Genomic DNA, 19,185 nt, shown 5'->3' with positions numbered 1-19,185 from the left:
TTTTTGAGTGTGAAGAAATGCTTCTGCCTTTATGGTTTTGTTGTTTTTCTACCAGATGATTAGAAAACCAAAGTATGAGCTTTATAGATGTCTGAGGCAATCCTGTTCTGTCATTTTTTTATGCACATACTGACTCAATGTCATAGAATAACTGTGTTGCTTTCTGCTTTCCCTGACAGTCCAAAGAAAGAGTAATGCATACAAATCATTTTGCTGTTTAAAAGTTTTGAATAAAACATGCTAACCTTGTCATGCTAAGTGACAGACAGAAATGTCACCATTGTTTGCCAGGGACAAATAATCCATATACTTCATGTATAATTCATCTGATCTTTAAGAATGTTTAACAATATTGAATTTAGATAAATTTCAATGTTATGATGCATCAAACTTCCTTTATCAATTTACACATGTGCCTCATCAATTTAAGTCTTCATTTGTATTACCCTATTTTTTTATTAACTATGACAGATCTAGAGGAGATTCTTATTTTCAGAAAAAAATTTATAGGTGCATTGTCCATCTTAGAGATGCCTCTCTATGTTCCTCTCTCCATCAGATCTTAAGTTGGAAACCCTGAAATAACTCAATGGTTATAAATCTGCCATAGAAACCTCAGTTGCAAGTACAGGTATCTATAAGCTTTTTGACATAGAGCCTTTGGTCTCCAACAGAGATTGAAGAATTCATTGAGATAAGATTTCAATCCTTTATAAATAAGATTTCAATGGTTTCCAAAGCCTATCTGTCAAAATCAAAGCTAACCAAGGGCAGGTCTGAAAATGAGTTGGTTTGGAGGTAAAACAGAAAGACAGGAATATTTTGAACAGAGTTCAGAAAGAGCTGGAATTCCCTATGCTGTGAATGAGGAGAAATGATGTTCACAGTCTACTGCGAAGTCTGCTCTCCAGAGCAGCTGCCAGTGCAGCCCATCTGTGGTTTTCCTGAGCATAAAGTTTGAAAACACTTCTTGTCATCATCATGTGAAACCAGTCCCTCAAAGAGGAAAGAAAACCTTTCGATTGATAGTGTCTTCAATACAGTTAGAAAACAAGGCACTACAGAAACATTTAGGAAATATTCACTGAGCTTAGGATCAAATTGAGCATTTACAGGTTCAAACAAATTGAAATCCCCCAAAGCATCTTCAGAAAACCAATTTGCTGTTTTAGGGAGTAGTAACTAATCGTTTACAAACAATTTAATTTTATCAATAGCCAGCTCCTTGTCCTTTTCTCATCCAGCTCAGAACTTTCTTCCTCTGTGAACCTTCATGAATTCTTTCTACCCTTGGAGATCATTTTACTTCAATTAAGAACATCTGATAAAATACATTTTTTTAATGATTCAGAGGGTAAGAGTTTTGGGGTTTTCACTTCCTGACAAGGAGCTAGGGGGCAAGAGCTAACATACACATACATATTTACATTTTATAAATTAAAAATTCATATATTAAAACTATCTTTTCTTCTCTCAAGCTTATAATCACATCTACATTATGCATAGGCCAGCTCGTTTCTCTGAATTATAGGTAGGTATGCACATGGGTGCATACAAATATTTAATATATATACACACACACACACACACACACACATATATATACATTATTTTGATTTTTTTTCTTGGTACATGGGAAAAGGCAAATCATTTTTATTAGTGCAGCTATCTCCTTTGTGGCCCATTCACCGGGTAGTAAAAAATTATATGAGAAATTTGTTTAAATCTTCAAAGGGGAAAATGCCAGTAATATAGAGTTGAGTAAATGAACCTATGGGAAATTATTTAAATTTACATGTTGAGCTTAAAAAAGAGCTTTGTTTTGAGAAATGTTAAATATACTTTTAAGGGACCCTATAAAATCCCTCTTTCAAAAACTTATTTGGAATATTTTTTTTTTTTAATCTAACTGCTGAAGTTGCTTCTATTTTTTTATATAGCATCTTTTTTTTCTGGGATGAAAATCTGTACTTTTCATTTGTTCTTCCAAGGGATTAATGACACTCATCAAACATATTTAAGAATCACTATTTGATTACATGGGGCATCCTATTTTCTGGAATGGTTTGAATAACTTCTACCTGGAGTTAGGAAACTGCAAAACTCTGATATAGAACTCAGGCTTTACTGGCCTACAAGAGTTAGCAGTGGCACTTAAATAAGTAATTTATATCAGATATCACTAACAAATTTTCACATCTCAGTAACAATATACACATGTCCATAGATTTCCATTATTTTCCAACAGTTCTAATTTCATTGTGGAACATTTACCAGATGGAAAAGGGCCATTTTATAGGCTTTTGGCAGATAGAGTAAAGTTGGCTCTGCTAAATGAAAATCTCATGTTTGAGGAGCCTGTGAAATTGGCAATAATTGACTTTTGAACACACAGAGAATTTTAAACCTGCTTTTATTTGCAATAAAAAAGAGATTCCTTTGAAGGGATTTTTGTTAACCCTTTAATCATTTATGTTAAGTCTGAGCCTTGAACTCGTATCAATTAGGATAGAAGATTTACCAAATGAGTTCTACTATTAATTCTCATCATTAATATTACTATTGTAATCATTATTTTATTTAGGCTATTATATAACTATGTAAGCCGGAAACTAATTCATTGAATGATACTTTAGAATGGTTGCATGTTCCTCTAATCCCGTACTTTACAGAGAAAACGTTAAAGAAATACTTGCTAAATTTATTTATCCCTAATTAATAGGTAAAGCTATTATTTCTCCTAACCACAATTGCTTTCCTTCCTTCGGGTTTTGGGGTCTTTTAAAAATTCTTTATTTTCAACCTACCTTTTTAACTATCGTTATTTCATTTTGGTGATTCAAAAACATATTTGGCATGTCTATAGGACAGATTGGATTTAATATTAAGATTAAAATTAGTGTATTGCTCTTATGGAATTCACAAATTTTCTTATGAAAATTTCACAATTTTCTACCTGGCACACTTCTGCTTTGTTTGTCTGTTTCGCCTAAAATTAACTAGCTGGTCACCAAAAAGTAAGTAAAAAAAGAAATGTTTAACCCTAAGTGGCAAAAAAAAAAAATTACCAGGCCAAAGCCAACAGTTCAGCAGGAAGTTGGATAATTTTGATCAAGTCTCTTTGGCCAGTACTGTGTGTAATCAACAAGGCAGTTTACAGAAAAATGTACTGCAGTTATTATTCTAATAACTATAAACTAACAATAATTTTTAGGACATCAAACAGGATAAAAAGTGATATCAGATGCTTTATAACATCCCATTTGTCATTTTAACGGTAAAAAAAGTAGGGAAACCCCTCCTTTCATCTGAAGGAATATTTCTTTTTAATCAAATTCTAAGAGAAATGCTCACAAGAGTGGTTATATCAAGAGCATGTTTTTGTCTACTATGATTAAAATATTTTTCAAAGCCATAAGCTTCATACACCTCAATAACTTTTTCCATATTAATGTTTCATCATTTAAACCCTATCGTTGTTTATTCTTTCCCAACAGTGGTATGAAATCAATTCATTTAGTGTATTTCACAAAATAATGTAGGTTGGTCAAGAAATTGAGCATGCAGCAGGCACCTTGGGTGTTTTCCTCAATTTCATTTTGGAAGCCCAAATGTTCAAACTACATTGTCTCTACTCACATTTTTTGGGAGGTGGGGAAGTGGGCAAATAGGTTCAGCCAATATGTCTCAAAATACTCTGAAGACTTCTCATCTTTCAAATGAAAATACGTAAATAGGGTAGGAAAGTGCTTTAAAAAAATGACTACCAAAAGAAGAATGAGAAGGAGAAGGAAGATATGTTATAACGAATGTAACAAAAAGTAGGCTAAAGAGGGAGACTGTAATTTCTAACGTAAATGTGCAGTGCAGTGCAGTGCAGTACATCATGACCCTGTAACATGGAGGGGTAAAAGAGTTATTTATATTATAGAAAGCAGACATAGAATGAATCAAATGATGAGAGGTGTTTTTTGTTTCACTAAACCTCTTGATAAGTGATTTTGAAATGAAAACATTAGCACAGGGAAAGGACTGGGAAGTAAGGAAGAAATAAGGGAGCTCTGAATTACTTTGCAAATGAAAGTTGGACTTGGAGTTTGGGGCTTGGGGCAAGTTTTAGAAAGCTTGAGACAAATATCAGGGAAGATTTCTTGCCAAAGCCATAGATAATTAGTTGATTCTTTTCATGAGGAATTGAGTAAAAGATTTAGAACTCCAACACATAGATACAAGTCAAAAATGTTTTTCAATAGTCTCATTAATTTTCTTTTTTAAAAAATTATTATTGCACTTTAAGTTCTGGGCTACATGTATAGAACATGCAGGTTTCTTACATAGGTATACACGTGCCATGGAGGTTTGCTGCACCCATCATCCCGTCATCTACATTAGGTATTTTTCCTAATGCTATCCCCCCACAACCCTCCAGTCCCCAACAGGCGCTGGTGGGTGTTGTTCCCCTTGCTTTTCGTGTTCTCATTGTTTAACTCCCACTTATGAGTGAGAACATGCGATGTTTGGTTTTCTGTTCCTGTGATAGTTTGCTGAGAATGATGGTTTGCAGCTTCATCCACGTCCCTGCAAAGGACATGAACTTATCCTTTTTTATGGCTGCATAGTATTCTATTGTGTATATGTGCCATATTTTCTTTATCCAGTCTATCATTGATGAGCATTTGGGTTGGTTTCAAGTCTTTGCTATTGTGAATAGTGCTACAATAAATATATGTGTGCATGTGTCTTTATGGTAAAATGATTTATAATCCTTTGGGTATATACCCAGTAATGGGATTGCTGGGTCAAATGGTATTTCTGGTTCTAGATCCTTGAGGAGTCGCCACACTGTCTTCCACAATGGTTGAACTAATTTACACTTACACTAACAGTGTAAAAGCATTCCTATTTCTCCACATCCTTTTCAGCATCTGTTGTTTCCTGACTTTTTAATTATTGCCATTCTGACTAGCATGAGATGGTATCTCATTGTGGTTTTGATTTGCATTTCTCTAATGACCAGTGATGATGAACTTTTTTTCATATGTTTGTTGGCCACATAAATGTCTTCTTTCGAGAAGTGTCTGTTCATATCCTTCGCCTACTTTTTGATGGGGTTGTTTTCTTGTAAATTTGTTTAAGTTCCTTGTAGATTCTGGATTAAAGAATAATTAGGTATTACCTGTAAAGCTGTCCCAGCAACCTGCTGGTAAGATTTCTTTTTTTTTTTTTTTTTTTTTTTTTTTTTGAGACTGAGTCTGGCTCTGTCGCCCAGGCTGGAGTGCAGTGGCCGGATCTCAGCTCACTGCAAGCTCCGCCTCCCGGGTTTACGCCATTCTCCTGCCTCAGCCTCTGGAGTAGCTGGGACCACAGGCGCCCGCCACCTCGCCCGGCTAGTTTTTTGTATTTTTTAGTAGAGACGGGGTTTCACCGTGTTAGCCAGGATGGTCTCGATCTCCTGACCTTGTGATCCGCCCGTCTCAGCCTCCCAAAGTGCTGGGATTACAGGCTTGAGCCACCGTGCCCGGCTGGTAAGATTTCTTTTCTGGCTTACAAAACTGAGAACAGCAAAGACCCTTGCCTTCTGGATTGAGTTGACTAGGCAAAGAGAGGTTACTTTGTAATCAAAAATCCACAAACATAACCTGCCCCGGTAGGGAGGTGACTCAGTACTTTCTTTTATAACCAGGATAATGTGCAGAGTAACTTCCAATTATAACTTCTTATTTCTCATGTGGGCCACTGAGAGACTTGCTTCCTCTATTCTCTAAAAGAAATAATTCAAAATAGCAAGTCTGAATATTTCCCATATCCTAGAGGAAGATGTGAGCATTTTCCAGGACACCTCATGTTATCATTTTCTGCTCTGTTGGAACTTATGTACATGATCTTTTGGAAATGGAATAGTCCAGGCCATGAGATCTCTGTTCTAAGAGTAGTGATAGTACTTCAAGTCCATCTCTTTGCAGATGAAGGAAAGGTTATCATATGGCAAATCCGCACAGCCTACTTTTCCAAGAATTCACAAATAAGACATGAAAAAATGACAGGAAAAAATGAGAATTTGGGTAGCATGACATACTCTAAGAAGAAGAGAAGCTGCCTGTCAAGAAAGCAGAAGGATGAAGCCCCTGAGAAAAAGATGGTTATTGTGAAATACCTTAGCAGTCACACCTTAGGGGCTTTAAACACAGGGACTTCTAAAATGTAAACATAGTCCATTTGCAGTACTAGGAGGCAACATAACCTACTTCTGATGCTCCTAAGCCCTCGGTAAAATCATGAGGTACAGAAATGCCTTTGCAAATATTGCTTTGGGGAAAATGCAAGAATAGGTTCAATGCACATAAAACGAAAAGTTAGGAAATGAGATACACAGGAGAGATTTTAAATATTTGGAAGAAAACAGGAAATCAGGATAAGGGTGACTAAGAGAAACTTAAGTCATCTAAAACTTCTCAGGTCATGGGTGAAAGGTGGGATTTCCACCCAAGTGTGCACTTTGGTTAGTTGCTGATGAAGACGGCAGGATTTTTGTTTGTTGGCTTGAATTGCTTGCTTGTGTGTTCATTCCATAAAAGATACAGGATATCTAGCTAGCTGATTCATGTAAAACAGGTCTACCTCTTACTCTTTGATGATCACAGCAAGCCCACAATGACATAGATAGATGACCAAATTGGAGATAGTGAAAATGAATGTATGATGTGCCATAAAAGAATAAATAAAGATGGATCTCTTCTGTTACACTGTTTTGACTGTACTGGATATCACACAGGGTGTTTATTTTTTGGTTTGACCTTTTGTATTTTTGCCTGAAGTGATAGGTAGAAAAATAGCACATGGAAAGGAAAAGTTAAACTAAACAAGAGTCAAATGTCTAGAAAGGAGATTTGTATGTGTGCTAAGAATGAAGTATATAGGAAAATAAATCATGTCACTGATAAATTTAAGGCACGGGCCTCACAATTAAATAATGCTCTTACAATCTATCCATAATGACTGCTATCTTTGCCTATGTCTTTGGTTTGTTTTAAGAAAAGAGCTTAGTTAAGAGGCACACTAATGAGTCATGTGATCACCATCAGTGTCCAGCCCTCCCATGAGCCAGTATTCTATGTATTCCTCAGAAGGTGATTCAATCTTTCTTTCAACCACCTATATATGAATTCTAGAGCCATCAACTATGTCCACTTATTGAAAGTGGTTAAAAGCAGAAACTTAGGATCTGGTCTGCCATTATGTGAATTAAACTCTGCCAGTATCTAGCTCTGAGATGTTAGAGCAAGTTACATAACCTGTTTGTGCTTTAGTTGCTTCATCTTCAAATAGGGAAACATAATGGTTTCTACTTTGTAAAGTTCCTGTAAGTATTCAATTAGTACAGATAAAGTACTTAAGAACAGTGTCTTGCACATAAGCACATAAAAGTTTTAGTTATTACTATGATTTTCATCAGTAGTAGTACTTTATCAAGTAGCAAAATACTTGGAACATAGCAGCTACTCAGTAAAAAGGGATTTTCATCCCTTATTCCCCACCACCTCCACCCTCCTCCCTGGTTTTAAACAAATATGGGAATCCCATTGCCTTCTCCTTCATCTCCAAAATGTCTGGCATATTCCCCATCTCTGACAACCATGCCAATATAGATATATAGCTTGATGGACACTGGTGATAAATAAAATGTTTTGTAGGATTGTTGATCTTAGTGCTACTTAAAGCCTTAGAGATTTAAAGATGAAAGGGGCTTTATACATCGCTGACTCCAAATCTGTTACCTTCTCTCTCTGGTCTTTAGATATCTCTATTTAATTTAGTTCAATACTCATGTTAGTCCACAATTTATTCCTACATTTAACTTTCCAACTCCTAAAACAGCAGCTCTCATTCCTAGCTGCACAGTGGAATCATGTGACGCTTTAAAGATACTAAGCTCATAAATGCAATGGTTTTTAAATGTGCGTGATCATTAAAATCACCAGAAGAGCTTTCAAACTGTATATGGCACCCATGACCAACGGAATTAGTATATTTGGGGTGAGGCCCTAGGATTTTTTTTCAGAAGCACCTAAAGTAATTCTAATATTCATCTTAGTGTAGACACCACTGCTCTATTGAAGCACATGATGCTCAATGTGTCTTACCTCATCAAGTCATACCTAACACTTTAACTTGGATTTAGGAACATGAGGAGCAAAAATCATAAAGCACATGATTTTTTTTTTTTTTGATGTGGTAGTTTTTGGTGTCTTAAATATAAAGAAGATAAACTTTCCTTTTTGTTGAGACAGAGCCTTGCTGGGTCACACAGGCTGAAGTGCAGTGGTGCAATCATAGGTCACCACAGCCTCAAATTCCTGGCCTCAAGTGATCCTCCCACCTCAGCCTCCCTAGTATCTAGGACTACAGGTGCACACAACATGCCTGACTAATTTTTTATTTTTTGTAAAGATGAAGTCTTTCTATGTTACCCAGGGTGGTCTTGAATTCTTGGTCTCAAGTGATCTTCCTGCCTCTGCCTCTCAAAGTGCTTGAATTATAGATGTGAGCCACCACTCCTGGCAAGAAGACATACTTAAATAGAGATATTACACTATTATAAAGCGTTTCCACTCCTCCTGGGGTAGCTTTTGGAATAATTCTGACTTGTTGAAACCTCTACTCCTGGAATATCACAAATGCTCAATCTATCACTGATCATGAGAAGCCCATTAAACAGCAAGTAGAATTCCCCTCACTCTGACAGAGTATCTACCTATATACTGAGAGACATGTAAAAGGCTGAGTGTGAAAACTGCAAATCAATATGTAGAAACCATGATAAATATGCAAACTGGTGATACAAAACCAAAGCACATATGGCAAGCATCAAGAGATGGACAGGTTCCTATACTAAACAAGACCTTTTTTCTTCATTCTTTTCCCCATCTCGCATTTCTTCTTCAAGATTTATTTCTGTACATATCACATTCTGAAAGAAAATGAGCTACCCTAACAAAACAGGCACTCTGTGGTTGGCTGGTTGCCAGATAATATTCTCTTTCTATATAAAAGATTTTACTTTTAATTAACCTGGATAATTACTATTGAAATATATACCTATTTGTGTATATTTTCTCCCTGGTATCTTTCAGATATTTGATGAGGTTAGAGTGGTGAAAAAAATAATCTTAATATGAACCATTTTTGACATTAAATCCTGTTGCACAGAGTCTCATAGCTACACGGCTATTTCTCTTACCTCGTCTGACATTCTATTTAGAACACAAGCTCAAAGAGCCAGATGTTTTCAACCACTATCTTGTTTCAGAAATAGAGCACTTTCCTTACTACAGCCTGAATAGAAAAATATCAAAACTGTCTCCCCTAAAGTTTCATTTGATCTACAGACCACAGTTCATTAAATAGCCCATCTGATTTGAAAAAGTCAAAGAGCTAAATTACACAGAGAAGGACAAAAATATGAAGCTTTAGAAATTGTAGACTATTTAGCACCTGGAGTCCTAAACCTCATATCGAGACTGCTCTAAATCATTTCATTTTTGTGGCCTCAAAAACAGAGAGAAGAAAGTCTTCTTTAAAAGTAAAAACACTGTGAAAAGAAAAACCTTGGTGACTAGGAGATATGTTTGTTTTCTCATAGCACGTTGTGAATATTGCTGCCACGGGATTTGTCACACTGTTTACCTGCCCACTTCCCCCATTATTCTGAGAGTTTGTTAGGGGCACAGACTGTATTCTACCTGGGTCACTGACATTCATTACGAGCACTTGATAAATGAGCCCCTTTCCATTTATTTTTAGAAAAAAACTATTCTCAACTTACAAAGAGGGAAAATAGACTACTAAGATGGAATGCTAAAATACATGCTTTCTATAGCCTGACTTCTTGAATTCAAATCTTAGTTATTTCACTTACTATCAATCCACTTTGTGCTCCTAAACCAAAATATGTGAGAGTGTGTAATTTATGAATAACAGAAATATATTTCTCACAATTCTGGAGGCTGGGAAATCCAAGATCAAGGTGCTGGCATTTGGTCTGCTGAGGGCCTTTTTTGCTGTGTCCTCCAATGGCAGAAAGCAGAACAGCAAGCTGACTGAATTTTGCAGGCAGCCTTTTTAGAAAAAGGCATACTCCCATTAACAAGAGAACCAGCCTTCTTGTCCTAATCATTTTATGAAGACCCAACTGCTTAACACTATCACAGTTACAACACCTGAATTTTGGAAGGGACACATTCAAACTACCGCAGTTACTTTGGGCGAGATACTTAACATCTCTGCACCTCAGTTTGCTCATTCTGAAGATAAGATTACAATAGTACTTACTTCATAAGGATGTAACAAGAATTAAGTGAATCAACATATGCAAAGTGCTTAGAACAGGGCCTACCATACATCACATGCTATAGTGTTCACTATTATTATATGCTGTTGTATATACTACCTCAATCTTACCAACCATCATCTGAGATAGACACTACCGGCCCCATTTGCAGATATAAAAGCAAAGGACTAACTAAGCTTTTAAGTGGCAGATATATTATTATTTTTGAGAGAGAGAGAGAGAAACAGACAGACAGGGTCTCACTCTATTGCCCAGGTTGGAGTGCAGTGGTATGATCACAGCTCACTGCAGCCTTGACCTGCCCAGGCTTAGGTGATCCTCCCACCTCAGTCTCTCAAGTAGCTAGGACTACATGCATGTGCCACCATACTCAGATAATTTTTGCATTTTTCGTAGAGACAGTGTTTTGCCATGTTGCCCAGGCTAGTCTCAAACTCCTGGATTCAAACAATCTGCCCACCTCAGCCTTCCAAAATGCTAGAATTATAATCGTGAGCCAGGACACTTGGCAGATGTATTATAGAAACAATTTCTGACTGTTTCCAAAGCTTTTTCTCTTTTCCCTTTTCCAGAAGGTCTCTTCTTTGAGCATCCATTTACTTAAATTCCATTTATTAAGATTATGCTAGATGTATGGTATTCTCCATAGTCCTGCAAAAAAATTAAAAAGATGAGCAAGACATGATGCCTATCTTCAAGGGAAATAAACTTAACACTAGAGGAATATGTAGACATAACCAATTTTAGTATGAGAAAAACATTGTAAGTAATGCAATAGAATTTCGCAGTTCTATGAATGGAAGTTAGAAGAAAGATTATGGCTAAGGACATGAGAGGCTTCATGAAAAAAGTAGTTTTCAACTGGCTTTTTAAAACTTATGGGTAGAAATGACAGGCTACATCAGGACTGGGGAGTGAAAGGGAAGACACACCAGATGAAAATAATAGTGTGAGAAATATTAGAGAAGCAAACAACACTCAGACATATGCACACACCTCCACTCTATGTTCAAGGAGAGTGAGAGTAGTTAGTTCGCTGTTATGAATGGAAGCTTGGAAAGGTCGTGCATGGCCACTTTTGGGAGGGCTCTAAAAGTGATGCTAAAACATTAAAACTTCACTTTGTAAGTAATAGGGAGTTAGTCTAGGTTTCTGAAAAGGCTTAAGAGAAGGAGGATGTGGAGGTAGTCACATGGCCAGAGCTATATATTAGAATATGGAAGGTAACTTAGTAGCAGGAAAATGAGGGAAAGCCAGGAAGTAGGGCCACAAAAAATAATTCAAGGAAAAAGCAATATCCTGAATAAGGAAAACAATGACAAATATAAGAGGAAAACAACGCTAAAAGAGACATAAAAAGCAGAAATTCGCAAATGACTAGAAGTAGAACGAAGAAGGCTAAACAGGATACCAATATATACAGGTGTTTTCTAAGTGCCTGGAAATATACTACATTATCTTATAAAATTCTCACAACATGCTTCCAAGATAAGAAGAATCTGATATTGACAGAAAGGAATATAGAAGGCTGAGTTTGAATATTGACTCTGGCATTTACTGCATGAAATTAAAAGAATTACATAGTCTCCTGAAACTCAATTTCCTTAGATAAAATATGTAGATGACAATATCTACCTCATAGTGGTGTTATGAAAATTAATTGAGATGTTTATAATTTTCTGGAAAAGACCTACCATGTATTTTTTTTCTCATTAAATGATAGCAATAATGATGAGAGGAAAATTTTACTGAACAAGAATTGGTAAATTAATCAATATTACATCGCTGGTAAGAATCAAAGGCAAAATTGAACCTCATTTTCTTATAATTCCAAAGTCCATCTTTATTCTAACATTCCACGTTTTACCTTTCAATGTAGGGAAACAACTGTAATGTCTTGGGAATAAAGAACTAGAATCAAAATAACTGATAGGAAAATGGGATTATAGGAGTCCTCCACTGAGTCCAAAATTAGCATTGAATTAGAGGATAGTTTGATCTTTTGATTCCATCATGGCGGACAGGAGGCAAGACTAGGTTGCAGCTCTGACTCAGCTGAACAGAGCAGCTTATGGAGGCTCACATCATGGATTTTAACTCCAGAATTACTGACTGTAGGAATAAATCAGGAAACCTGAGAGGACCCACAGACCCTCTGAAGGAAGTGGATTGCCCCTGCAGGACCCGAGAGACACCCCAAATATTGTGCTGGCATCCACAGCTGAGAGACCCATAAATGGCTCACATCACAGGACTCTGTGCAGGCAACCCTCAGTACCATCCTGGAGCCTAGAAGACTTGCTGGGTGGCTAGACCCAGAAGAGAGATAACAATAATAACAGCTCAGTTCTCAGGAAGCCACATCCATAGGAAAAGGGGGAGAGCACCACATCAAGGAAACACCCCAGCAGAGTAAACAGACAACCCACAGAGTGGGAGAAAATCTTCATAATCTATACATCTGACAAAAGACTAATATCCAGCATCTACAATAAATTCAAACAAATCAGCAAGAAAAAGCAAACAGCCCCACAAAAAAGTGGGCTAAGGACATGAAGAGACAATTCTCAAAGGAAGAGATAGAAATGGCCAACAAACTTATGAATAAATGCTCATCACTAATGATCAGGGAAATGCAAATAAAAACTGCAATACAGTCCCACCTTACTCCTGCAAGAATGGCCACAATAAAAAAACAGTAGATGTTGGCATGGAGGCAGTGATCAGGGAACACTTCTATACTGCTGGTGGGAATGTAAACTAGTATAACCACTATGGAACAGAGCGTGGAGACTCCTTAAAGAACTAAAAGTAGAACTATCATCTGATCCAGCAGTCCCACAACCGGGTATCTACCCAGAGAAAACGAAGTCATTAAACAAAAAAGATACTTGCACAAACATGTTTATAGCAGCGCAGTTCACAATTGCAAAATCATGGAACCAACCCAAATGCCCATCAGTCAACAAGTGGATAAAGAAACTGTCATATATATATGTATGTATATATGTATATCTTCACTATCTATGCATCTGACAAAGGACTAATATCCAGAATCTATAATGAACTCAAACAAATTAGCAAGAAAAAAAACAAACAATCCCATCAAAAAACGGGCTAAGGATATGAATAGACAATTCTCAAAAGAAGATATACAAATGGCTGAAAAATATATGAAACAATGCTCAACATCACTAAGGATCAGGGAAATACAAATCAAAACCACAATGCGATACCACCTTATTCCCGCAATAATGGCTATAATCACAAAATCAAAAAATAATAGATGTTGGCATGGATGCAGTGAAAAGGGAACATTTCTACACTGCTGGTGGAAATGTAAACTAGTGCAACCACTATGGAAAACAGTATGGAGATTCCTTAAAGAACTAAAAGCGGAACCACCATTTGATCCAGCAATCCCACTACTTGGTGTCTACCCAGAGGAAAAGAAGTCTTTATAGGAAAAATAAAATACTTGCCCACACATGTTTATAGCAGCACAATTCGCAATTGCAAAAACATAGAACCCACCCAAATGCCCATCAATCAATGAGTCTCTAAAGAAACTGTGGTGTGTGTGTGTGTGTATATATATATAATCATTATTGCAATTATCATTTTGATCCTATCTATACTAAATGTCTCTACTCCTGTTTTTAAAGCATATTATATATGTATGTGTATGTGTATCTATATGTATGTATGTGTGTATATATATATGATGGAATATATATATATACACACACACACACATATATATATATATATGATGGAATACTACTCAGCCATAAAAAGGAATGAATTAACAACATTCACAGGGATCTGGATGAGATTGAAGACTATTATTCTAAGTGAAGTAACTCAAGAATGGAAAACAAGACATCTTATGTTCTCACTGATATGTGGGAACTAAGCTGTGAGGACTCAAAGGCATAAGAATGATACAATAGACTTTGGGGACTTGGGGAGAAGAGTGGGAGGGTGCGAGAGACAAAAAAGGACTACAAATATGGTGCAGTGTATACTGTTCTGATGATGGGTTCACCAAAATCTCTCAAATCACCACTGAAGAACTTACTCATGCAACCAAACACTACCTGTACCCCAACAACCTATGGAAAAAAAGAATTACAGAATAGTTTGTTCTAAATCTGAGCCTAAACATTATTTACTAGACTCTTTATAAATTATAAAATATTCCATATTTTAAAATTATAATTCAAATACTATATTTGAAAATTAGGATTCACTGCTTAATATATAACTTACCCATGAAAGTTTCATGAAACATAGAGCCCTTTGGGGAAATCTTTTTAATTGACAATATCCATTTATTACAGGTGGCCTTATTTTTCAACCCCATTAGCTGAATGAGGTTATGTGGAAATATTTGACAACATTTTTAACTTTTTATCCCAAGGCATTATCAAAGTGTTATCAAAATATTAAAGCTGGTACTCACTGTGTATGGCAAGACTTGGGAAAGGAACAACCGTCCCTTACTGGCTAACATGGCATCTAAAATTTTCTTTATTGTAGATATGCAATATTCGATCAGATTAATTTTAAATTTTCTAATTCCTTAAACAGCAAATCTTAAAAATGGATTTTCTTGCTCACAATGGTGAACATGTAAAAATGTCAGAATCATTGATCAAACAGCCATAATTACAGACGAATATAACTTTTCCTTTAAGTCTAAATAATTTCAGGTTGAGTAATTAATGTTTGGATAATAGAAAACCCCCTAACCACTCAGACACCAGAAAATAAGGGCAACCATAGTTTTAGAAAATTCTGATTAAAAGGCATAATTTTCTGCTTCACCTTATTTGGCCTCATTTCCATCGTAATGCTCAAAAATCCAAATCGAAGCAAAAGTATAGCTACTTGGAGTCACAAATTAGGCTTTTTCTCAACAGCGTACTAAAGATTGCTATGTAGCAGAAAGGGTTCTACAAGTAACTTACCATATGTTCTGCACTGTCACAGCCCACAGCCGAGCTTTCTTCCTCCATGTGAGCACTAGGAATGAGGAAGATGTGTGTTTATCTTCAAGTGGAAAATTGTTACCTGTTATCAGATAAAGCAAAACACCAAATAAGCATAAAAACAAAAAATATTCGTCTCCCACAAATATATCATCCAATTGATAAATCTGCCATCAGTGGATGAGAAAGTGCAACAAATGATGAAGAACCAACCCAGGAGGGTGGTTTAATTAAGAATAATTAAGGCATATGTATATCAAAACATCATGTTATAAATACATACAATTTTAATCTATCAATTTCAAAATAAAATTTTTGAAAAAGGAATTAAGACCTTTTTTTCATACAGAGATGGTGTTGATGATGTTCTATCAAAAGTGCTAGTCACACGTGGATTTTATGTCAACCCAGTCCTACTCTCTAGTCTCTGGTTCCCACTGAGATCCACAGTACATATTTATAGGATGACAGGCCTGAGTCACAACCAGAGTCTCCAATTTCAGAAAAAGAAAAGAAAAGAAAAATGCCACGGCCAACATCAGTAACTAGCTTGTTGGATATGGAGCAAGGGAAGAAGCATCTTCTATTAGGAGAGAGAGAAACCAATTCTGAGGTCAAGAGTAGCCACACAGAGGAAAAACAATCATTAAAGGAGATTTCTTAAAGTTCAAGCCAAGACAGAAAATGTTTTTGAAAGAAATATGTTCCCATTTTTAAATCTGTAAAATTGTCTCCCATTTATAAGTTACATATTTTGGTAATGAAGCACCACACCTATTCCCAAACAAGATGAAGAATTCATTTTCATTCTGACTACATTTTCCTGAAACCAAATATTTCTGTACAGAATATAAATGAAAAAATTGAGTGGGGTAGTCTTTACACAAAATATTACTTAATTATTATGTACTCATAGCCTTCTACTTCTCACGTATTTCAACTATATAGTAGTACACTTTGTTTCAGAACCAGGTTTTTGTCAACAACACAAATGACCAGTCTCAAAAAGACCTGACACAGATGTTAGGATGCCCTACCAGGGCAGACTGGACAGAGGAGAGGCTGTTAGGAAAAACTAGTAACAAACTAAAGGAAGAATAGTGGCGGGGGTGGGGCGGGGAGTGGGGGGATAGGAAGTTGAGGTAGACAGGTGTCAAGTATTCAAGATGTCCAGAAGTAGGTGACAGGGAGATAGCCCTGCAGTTGAATAGAGTTTATTATCAGGTGACTGATGGCAGACAATAAGCAGAGATCAAATCAATCAGACAGACAGCTGGAGAACCAGGAACAAACCCAGAAGCAGAGCTGACTCAAGGCTGTCTATGAACTCTGGACCCAGATAGGCTAACATTTCCACCAATACTGCAAACTTTTCCAAAAGCTAAGAGTGGGAATCAACATGATATCAGAATAAGGAGTTTCTAAATATCCAGATTGAAAAATGTGTCATCAAGGAACCAGAAGAATATTGTGTTTGAGAGAATGACAGAATAAACTCTAGCTAGTCTGCATTCACATATAAAATTCCTATCAATCTGAAACTTCATCAAACCAGAAAAAGAAGTACCAAATATTACTTGGAAGCAAAAGCATCAAAATATAAGTGGTATTATTAAATAGGCAAGATATTTATTTTTCTGTCAAGATTAATAATATATTAATTCAGGAGGTAGATTTAGCATTTCTATAGTTTGAGAGTTAAGTTTGGTTGAGAAATAAGTGACTATTCCATAATTTTCTCAGACAGTAGGAAAATCGTTTTAACAAGCTAAACGGGTATAGGGAAATGGAATATCAACAAAGATGCATGACCCAGATAAGCTTCCTCTTTCAGCAAATAAGTAAATAGTTAGTAGGTAAGACCTTCATTTATTGCAAATATCAACACCGTTGAGTTACAGTGTATTACATCCTCCCTCTGACAGAGACCAAAATAAAGAACTCTGTTGGACTGAAGTAATCAAAAATATATAGTGACAACCAAACTGGCTCTATATTTCATTGAAGGGTTGTGTTTCTAGTGGCTGTGGGCTGAGTTAAGGATTCACTACCAACCCCCCAGAGACTTTTCCAGTCACCTTAAACTTAACTCATCAAATGTTTCTTGGAAAAGTCTTAATAGTTGCACATAGTACAGACATGACTGTCTTATCCTGAGTTTTGCTAAAGCAACGTTTGAAACAAACGCTAATATGTGAGAAGTTATTTTGGGAATGTGATTTGAGGGAGCAGAAATGCGTGGCAGATAAATGAACTAGGAAGGGAGGGAAGCCAATACAAAGTTGACTTATTGAGTTGGGTCATTTGGTCCTGAAGGGCCTTTTGAGGAGCTTTATGAAATGTGTGTTCAAACCATCTGTGCAGGGTAAGAAAGGAGAAGCATTTGTCTACGGGCTCCTCTTCCTGATTGGCCCAGGCCCCCCAGCTTGTGATTTGTACATGTTTCAGTACCAGGAAATTTACTGCAGGTGTCCTATACAGCATCCTAGAAGCCCCAAACAGAAAGTAAGAGAGCAAGGTGCTTCTTGGTGAGCTGTGTGAAGCTAGAGAAGTCTGCCTGACATTGGTTGCTACAACAACTGAAGACGTAAGAGTGAGATAATGGGAAATGGTGCACATGAGGTGTCTAATACAATATCTAAAGGATAATCTCTAAGCAGAAAATAGTTTCAGGAAACTTAGATGCAGGTAGATGTTTGCTCAAATAAGAGAAGAAAAGGAAAGTCTATGCTAGGTTATAAGTAAGATTTAACTGGAAGTGTAGGCCCATATTTTTCCTTTAGGCTCACCAACTGCTTATCTTCAACCAGCAGCAGCAAGACAGACTTACTAGAATCAGGCCCTCAACAGCCAGAGGAATGAGTGTAGGACCAATGAGTTTTTATTCAAATCAAGTGGCAGTGATGTGTAGTGTATGACTTGGGCAGTCTTGGTAACGCTTAATATTGAAGACATCACCCCACATCATTTGAAACAACAACAAAAAAATATACCTACTTACCACGATAAAATATATGTATAATATTTTAAGAGTTGAGTGGAATTGCATTTGACTATATAGTGCTGTTACACTTTTTATATCAATTTAAATTTTCATTTTGATTCTACAAGATTTAAAAATTTTAAGCTTTTTTTTCTAATTGCAAGTACATGCATAGGGTCTAGGACTGGTAACCTTTTTGTTTTACTATTAGCTTTGTTTTGTTTTTCTAAGTGACATATTTTGTAATCGACAATAAGGTATTTTAATTTAATATGAGGAAGGGATTTAATGGATAAACAAGGACTCTGAGAAACTTAAAGTACTGTAATGTATTTATCGGATAAAAAAAGCACTCTGAGAAATTTACTTGGTCAAGGCACAGTAAACAGATCAGATGCTATGAGTGAAGAAATTGCTTGAAAAGAATTGGTCACATTCAGAGTTGAGTATTTATTCATTCAACACACAATAAATATCCAGTCTGTGTTAATACTGTGCTTGAAATTAGTAATGTAGCAATGAATGCAAAAGACATGGTATTTTTATCACAAATTTTTCAATGTAGCCACCCAGATACCCAGAAATATATAATTTATTACTTAATTGCATCCAATATTCCTTGTTAAGATTACTGTTATCTCCAGAGTTCTTACTCATCTGATGAAATAGCACTTACTAACTTCAACAAACAGTGGGATTAGCACTTAAAATGTGAAGAGCATGAAGCTTTCGAAATTCTTATCAATATTGTGAAAAACTATGTCCATTATATGCATAATCAGTGAAGTGTATCACCAGACTAGGGTTTGATCCTAGTTCAGGAGCATTTACCTGGTATGATGTTAGAAAGTTACCTAGCC

The sequence above is a fragment of the Macaca nemestrina genome, chromosome 14 (assembly GCF_043159975.1).
Source record: "Macaca nemestrina isolate mMacNem1 chromosome 14, mMacNem.hap1, whole genome shotgun sequence".
In the NCBI taxonomy this organism is placed as follows: Eukaryota; Metazoa; Chordata; class Mammalia; order Primates; family Cercopithecidae; genus Macaca; species Macaca nemestrina.
Note: the sequence above shows the minus strand (reverse complement) of the source record.